This window comes from Centruroides sculpturatus, unplaced genomic scaffold (genome assembly GCF_000671375.1).
Source record: "Centruroides sculpturatus isolate CEXI.00-Female unplaced genomic scaffold, Cexi_2.0 scaffold632, whole genome shotgun sequence".
In the NCBI taxonomy this organism is placed as follows: Eukaryota; Metazoa; Arthropoda; class Arachnida; order Scorpiones; family Buthidae; genus Centruroides; species Centruroides sculpturatus.
In genome coordinates, this window is record NW_019384887.1 from 309,288 (window position 1) to 317,257 (window position 7,970).

The window sequence follows — 7,970 nt, forward strand, 5'->3', positions numbered from 1 at the left end:
TAGGCGTGCTTGTCGCAAAAACCAATTGCTACGTAATTCAAAGTGTCACCAATCTTTAGATTGCACTAATAAGTAAGTACAATTTTATCATATGTTTTGCAAATTCGTTTCCCTAATTGTAATAATATTTTAAACCGTTCGATTTTTGTATTAAAGTTTTTTTAATTGATTGATGATTGATTCTATCAACTATTTTGTTGATTGTTTGATTGTATTAACTTTATTCTTTAGATATTGAAAATTAAATAAATAACATTATGTTAATTTAAGCGTACAGAAAGAAACATTGCTGTTGTTCCAGCAAAGATCTTATTTTCACTTTACCGAGTGCCTAGTAGGTAATTCGCAGATTACCTAGGTAATTTGAGAAATGGAATAATTTTCGCAGCTTTAACGGATCACCCTAGTTAATCTGCAGATTACCTAGGTAATTTGAGAAATGGAATAATTTTCGCAGCTTTAACGGATCACCCTAGTTAATCTGCAGATTAGCTAGGTAATGTACACATTAACGGATTTCGAGCTTTAGCGGTAACATATCTAATATTTTTGTGAAAGTAAAAATATTTTCACAAGATCCAAAATGTAAGGGAGTGACATATTTCCTCAATTACATTCCATAACGATTTATTTTTAAAAATATACATATCCTCCACAGTTTATAAGAAGATCTGGGATTTTTCTAGACAAGAATTTACTTTGCAACAGGAGATGAGCAAGTGAAAACTGAAATACTAGTATCCCTCGTACAATATGGCATTCCTACAATACAGTTTCACTCTAACTTGGTTTGAAAATTGGAGACAGTTCATGCAAAACATAACTTTTAAGAGCAAACAGTAATTTGATATTTTTTTTTATTCAAGCAAGCATGCACATGTCATCTCATATTTGTTCTTGGATTTTAAAATATTGAAATTTTCAATGTTGTTTCATGCTTTTTGCCCAGTTTTCTTTAATGAGAACTAAATATACAGTTCTTCCTTGCCCTAGCTTCCTATTCTAGCTTTCCTATAAACCAGATATCGCTGTCATTAGTGGCAGTGATACCTGGCCATTACAGTACACTAAATGAACCCAAAAGATTGTTACTGTGTGTTGTTTTCTAGATTAAATTAAAAGTTACTATATAAAAAATTTGTTAAAGATCTCTTAGACAAATGCAAGCAAATGAAAATATCAGATTTTATGAAAATCATAGAAAAAAAATCTAGATGTTGATAATTGAGGTCAACAAGAAAGTTCAGATGGCAATGATATTTTACCAAAAAGAAAACTGCTTTGTTTGATGCTGTTTAACAGTGAAGAAAAAATTAATATCATCATGCAATGCATTTACTAATAATAATAACTAACTAATAATAAACAGTAATCAATAATTAACTAACAGTCACAATCAAATGATTGTGACTGTGCATGCAAAACATAATCAAATGAAATGATTGTGACTGACAGTTAATTATTGATTGCTTTCATAAACATTTTTCTTTTAATTACAAAAAGGAATAGTATACTTCTGCTAACTAATGAAATCTAATCCTGTGTTTTGCACTAATCCTTTGTTTCGTATAGCACAGATTCACATAACACAGCACTTTTTTGGAACCTAACTACAGTGTTATACAGGGGGATATAGTTTTTATCCAGCAATAGCAAATATAATAGCCCAATGTAATCCAGCAATTGTTTGACTTTAATATAATTATTGGACTTACAGATGTTTATATTTGCATACTAGCAAATGAGCCCAGTGTTGCTTGAGCAAATGATTTGGATGATTTGGTAAATATTGTACATTTGGAAATTAAATTATTACTATAAAAAAAAAAAAAACTCGCATCTAAAATAGCACAGAAGCCGTTCTTCAGATTAAGCCTTAATCCTCTCCCTCCCCCGTGGGGAGATTTCGAAAAATCCCTTCTTAGTGTGCATTTTCATGACATATCCTAACTGTGTACCAAATTTCACCTCTTTAGGCTCTGGGTGATGATGAATCAGTCAGTCAGAACATGTAATTTTATGTACAAGTGTGACAGTTAAATTCCAGGACTGGTGTAATAAAAGGACATAAAGAACATATAATGAAAAACCCTTTTAATATGTTTCAAAGTAATCCCCCTGGAGGGCAATGCACTTCTCGCAACACTTGTACAAGTTCTTGAAACACTTGGCAAAGTCACTTCCGCTGACAGCTCTCAATTCCTTGGTCACATTGTGCTGTATGTCCTCCAGGTCATCAAATCTTTGTCCCTTCAATGTGATTTTGATTTTCAGAAACAAAAATAGTCAAAAGGCGACAATTCTGATGAGTACGGAGGGTGGTTCAACCCCACAATACCATGTTTGGCCAAAAACCCCTTGACAACAGTCGCAGTGTGCGGGCGGGCATTTGTCGTGCAGCAGTACCCAGCTTCCTCTTGCTGCAGACTGAGGCCTAACCCGACAAGTTGTCTCCAGATTGATACCAGTTGTCTCCGTTATCATCCAAATAGACATTCGATGGTCATATCGCAGCAAGTCTTTAATTTTTTCAATGTTTTCTGGTGTTCAAACTGATTGAGGTCATCCAGGGTGAGCATTGTCCTCAAGGTCTTCCTGACCATCCCTGAAACACGCAAACCACTCAAAACACAAGAGTAGGATAGGGCATCATTCCTATAAACTTGATGAGGGCATACGTCTCTGTTGCACTTTTACCCAACTTGTAACAAAACTTAATGTTAACTTTTTGTTCCATGACAAAATTGTGACAGCACTTTCTCACAGAAATATGTGAATGGAGTACAGGAAAAGAATGAGTTATGAGACATGAACAAATCTTTGCAGACAAGTAGCCAGATGGTTGAACTATTATGACAAGCTTAGACAAATTTCTGCATGCTGACACTGCAGCGCTACACGACCAGTCCTGGAATTAAATTGTCATACCTTGTATATATATATATAGATTTGGTACAGTGTAACCTACTTACAAATGCTTAATATACAAGAATTTGATACAACAAACTAATTCTTCTCTCTCTTCTCCATTTAAAAGAAAATACAAATATTTGATACTATTTACAAAAAATATTTTATTCATGAGTGCAACATGATTAAAATATCCATCACTACAATCATACATGAAAGAAATGAAAACAATATACAGAACATGAAAGAAAGAAAATTAAAATCTGAACCTAAATGGTTCATATTTTAATTTTCTTTCTTTCATTTATATTGTTTTTACATTCACTAGAGGTTTAGCTATTCATTAATATGATTATACAATGTATTAAAAACTTTCCCTACATTTGCAACACTAACATTACTAAGGAAATGTGGAAAGGGTTATACTGGAACAAGGCACAAATTTTGAACATAAGAAATAACAGAGAAGCTTGTTTTTATTTATGAGAGATTTTCTGGAAACATAAATTGGGGTTATACTCTGCATGTGCATGTGTGTATATACACAGTTTACACACACACTTGTGAACATAGAATACATTTAGGGCCAAGTCCAAAGTGGCCAGCCATTTCTAGTTTTGTTTTGTCTAGTTAATGTGGTTTAAGTCCAAACAATACATATTTTTAGGTTAGTATTTTACATTTCTATGCATTTGGAGCTAGAACTATTTAAAATGACTAAGACAAAAACGGCTAGAAACAAAGTGAAAAAGGTTTTGTCTTAGTCATTTAGTATTTTACATTTCATGGTCTAGCAACAGATGCTAAAGGAATTGGCTGCCATTCCAGACCATGAAATGACCAACATTTTCTGACCCGACGTTAGTCAGAAAATGTTGGCCAGAGTAAAAAGTTTGTAATTTCCTTAAAAGTGATATTTTAATTTTACATTCTGGAAAGTGTATACTGAAGGCTTAAAAATAGAAATGTTTAAAATGTTCTCATTGATAATAAATTTAATATACTTCTAAATTAAAACATTGTTATGACTTTGCATTTTGTAAAAGTTGTTACTATACATTAAAAAAAATTCCAGTGGAATATTTTGATTCTAATTCTGATATTTAGTCTTTAAAATGAATACATTTTAATATGTTATTTTAGAAATGCATAAAGCTGAAATATTTTCTTTCTTATACACATTTGCAACTGTATATTTGATGATATATATTTTCATTCCAGATCACTAATACTAATTAAAGAAAAGTATTTTAAATTTAACTGGATAATATGACATCAAGCCTGGTAATTGCCAATAATAATAATAGAGCCTGATTAAATAATTTTCATTCCATAAATATTTTCATAATTTTAAATTTACAGCATTTCTCTTTTAAGTTAAACTTTTAAAATCTAAAAAAGATTTTTAATAAAAAATGTTTTCAGCTACATTAGTAGCACTCATCACATTGGAATTTAGATTGTACACTTATGCTGAAAAAAAAAATTAATAGTGCAATTTTTACATTGGACTGGTTTCTCCTTTATCTTGCAGCAATATACTCAACATATTTTTTTCACATCACTCTTTAATTTTATTTTACTGCTAGCCTCCTACTAACTTCTCTCTCCAAAGTTGACCTCTTTTAAAGTAGAGAGGATTGAAATATGAAGACAAATCTCATGGCCTACTGTTGCAAATCACATGAGACAAGAACAGATTGGCAACAGTGTAATGTGTTCACACACATCCATTTGACATAATGTTCAGTTTTGGTCAATCACCATCACCATATCCCAGACAAAGTACAAAATGACAAAATTTATTTATAGTGCATGAAACAGATTTCAGACAGTGACCCTATAACACACACTTATATATACAAACTTTAATTTAGCATCACAATTTGATTATCTCTAAAATTGGCACTAAATCAAATAGGTAACTAAACTAAGTATCTGAAACAATAAGAAATTTTACATAACGTACAGTAATAAGCTTTGCATACAGGTGTGTGTGTGTGCACACATGCACTTGTTTGTTGTTCAAAAGTCGAATGATGCATTTGCAATGAAAAATTGTAATTTAGTTATTTACAGTTATTGAAGAAATTTCTATTTAATATTTATGAAGAAGATTCATTCATGAGTGTTCAATAGTGCTTTATGAGAGAGGCACTAATTAAATTAAGGTTTGACTAAACATACACTAGTTACTATTTCAGAAATATTTATTTAAAAAAAACAGCATTATCAATAAATAGAATCTGAAAATTATCAACTGGCAATTCAAAATCTGGTATCTTATTGGATAAGCAGTGTATTTTTGCATTACATGCATTTATGATGTTTGACTTAGTCTTCTACTCACACTTATTAATATTTCCATTCCAGTATTAATAAGTGCACCAAACCAAACATTACTCATTATCGAGATAATAAACTCCTGGAGAATTGTTTAGAAAATACTACAAAGAAGGTTTGGTATTAACTTAGTCTTGTTTTAATTACAGACAGCATATATAATTGATTGATTTCACAGTACATGCTATTTAACAGCAATTATTTCTGATCAAAAGTTTAGTAAAGATATCTCCAGAATAAAATAAGATATGATATTCTGATAAATAAGTTTCAAGAAAGATGTTAGTTTGCATTTAGAGATGTGATGATGCAGAAGCCGCAAGAAATTAAATCAGTAACACTACCGCTTACTATATGACAGTATTTTAACTGTACAGTACAAAATCACTTTTTCCCAATATAAAACGCTACAGATAATTTCTTCTCATTAATTTCAATCAAACACAATGTAACCAAGATAATTAAACATGCAATAATTATTCCAAATATAAAGATTAGAATTAAGCTAAGCCAACAGAAAAATTGGATTAACCCAATTATTTAATATAATAATTAAAGTGGACTAATCGGATTAGCTCAATTCTTTTCTAAGTGATTTTCACCATAGGGATAATTATAAATGTAAATTAACTATTAACCCAGAGAATTTCGTCATAATTAATGTTTCTGCAAACGGCATTAATATAAGGCATCGACAAAAGAATTTGTAAGTGGATAAACTTCTACCTTGTCCATTTACTTTAAATTATTTTGATAAAGAAAAATAAAACATAGTTTGTATATCAATTTCTAAGCGTTAACACTTAATTAAGCAGAAAATAAATTATATATTTAATTTTAAAAATTTATTTAGGAAAATTCACCATCAATATAACTTAAAATTTAACATAAACATGCACATTTATTATACATAAAGCTATTTTTCCAATAAAATTTAATCAATTAATTTTCTTTATTAATTACATAAACTTTAATAAATTATTTGGATAAGGAATAATTCTAATACAAAGCAAATAAAGCTTATCATTTATCATTCTTTAACAAATAATGACTACTTCTAGCAATATTCTATCAGATAAAAGAGAAACCATATAAATGTAATTAAAATAAAACCTTTCACATGTTACCTAGCATAGATCTAAATCTGGAAGAGAAAGTATGTTAGCTTCTACTTATTTGAATAGAAGATGATCGCCCTATGTAATCATTGATACAGAATGAATATATGTATATATTGCATGCAAGCATGAAAATATCATCTCAGATCTTTATACACAGAATCTTTCCATTTCTGCTGTTTTGTACAGAAGTAACAAATAATAAATTCACTTGCGACTATTTTACCTTTCAATTCGTCGAAAATCCTCAAGATAAAGATGACAGACGAGGAAATGCAAGTGTTGCTTCCTACCGTAAAAGGTCAATAAAAAAGGGGTGGAAACTCAAATGTATTAAACAGTGCAAACACCTCCGCTATTATTTCAATTTTTGTCTATTGCCATCTGGTGACGACAATACAAAATATAACGTTTTTGTAATTTTATTATTATTATTATTATTTTTATTTTTAAATTTGCTAGAGAATATAATATTAATTACGTTATTCTTAATATTTAAATTACTTTCATATATTCTTTATTTTACTATTAAATATAATATATAGAACTTTTTTTGAAAATAGATTTATATAGGATAATAACCAACTTAATCCTTTCATTTGTTTCTCGATAAATAACTTTAATAGCTTTTTTTTTGTTTGTTTGTTTTTCCATCTTAATTAATTGGTAAGATTTGCCCTCCGAATGAGGGGGTCGCCGCCCCCAAAGGGTAGTCCTCCCCTTGAGAGCCATCCTCTTTGAGAGATTGCCATTCCGAGGTCCCATCAAATCAATCAACTTATATATAGTCTACTTATTTTGATGAATGACAAACCTTCAATAATTCATAGTTCTACTAATTTAATTTGATATTTGTGCCTATATTTCATCAACCGATTGATGAAAATATACCCATACAAATGATGTTTTTCACGTCGTAACTAGCTATAACATTCCCAGAGACCAAATATGAAGATGCAATCCACTGCCAGCCTGAAATAAACAGTAATAAATAATTACTGATTTTAAAAAAACCCAATATATTAAGAAGCAATATACTGTTTTGCAGGAATCAATTTCCCCAGAAGAAAGATTATTAACAACATTCAGATTCCTTGCTACCGGTAGATCATTCGAAGATTTAAAATCTTTCTGCAGCAATTTCGGCAACAGTCCTGGGAAAGATTATTCTCGAAACATGTGTGCGGTAATAATACAAGTTCGGAAACATGACTGTATGAAGGTAAGGAAATCCTTCATTTTTACAAGTATGTATGAATACAAAACAATAGGCCCACCAGTGGCCAAGTGGTCTTCGTTCCCTGAACAGAGTTCGGTCGTGGGTTCTCCGGGAGCTTTCCGAGTTTTCTCCACGTCCGTAACGCCTAAATAGGGGTCAGTTTCTCTTAAATAAAGACCTCCCAGAAGGCATCCCCTAGGCTGATCGCCCAAGTGTTGCATTGCCATAAACAAAGAAAATAATAATAACTGGTTGCAAGCTCTTGGCACAGACATATTACTGACATAATCAAGTAGCAAATTTAATACACCAAAGAGCTTGCAAAGAAACACAAATTATTAGACATCCACGAACCATACTACAAATACAGAGTTAGCGAG

The 7,970-nt window shown here is 30.8% G+C and overlaps 1 protein-coding gene across 1 annotated transcript in view; it reads right to left on the reverse strand.

Moving 5' to 3' along the window:
- LOC111631130 (adenylyl cyclase-associated protein 1-like) overlaps window positions 1–6,747 on the reverse strand; it is a 59,869-nt gene extending 53,122 nt beyond the window's left edge. Inside the window, exon 1 of the mRNA XM_023375331.1 lies at window positions 6,598–6,747. The gene's annotated coding sequence lies outside the window, so the exon portion shown is untranslated. The remainder of the gene's footprint in view (window positions 1–6,597) is intronic.
- Window positions 6,748–7,970: the final 1,223 nt, after the last annotated feature.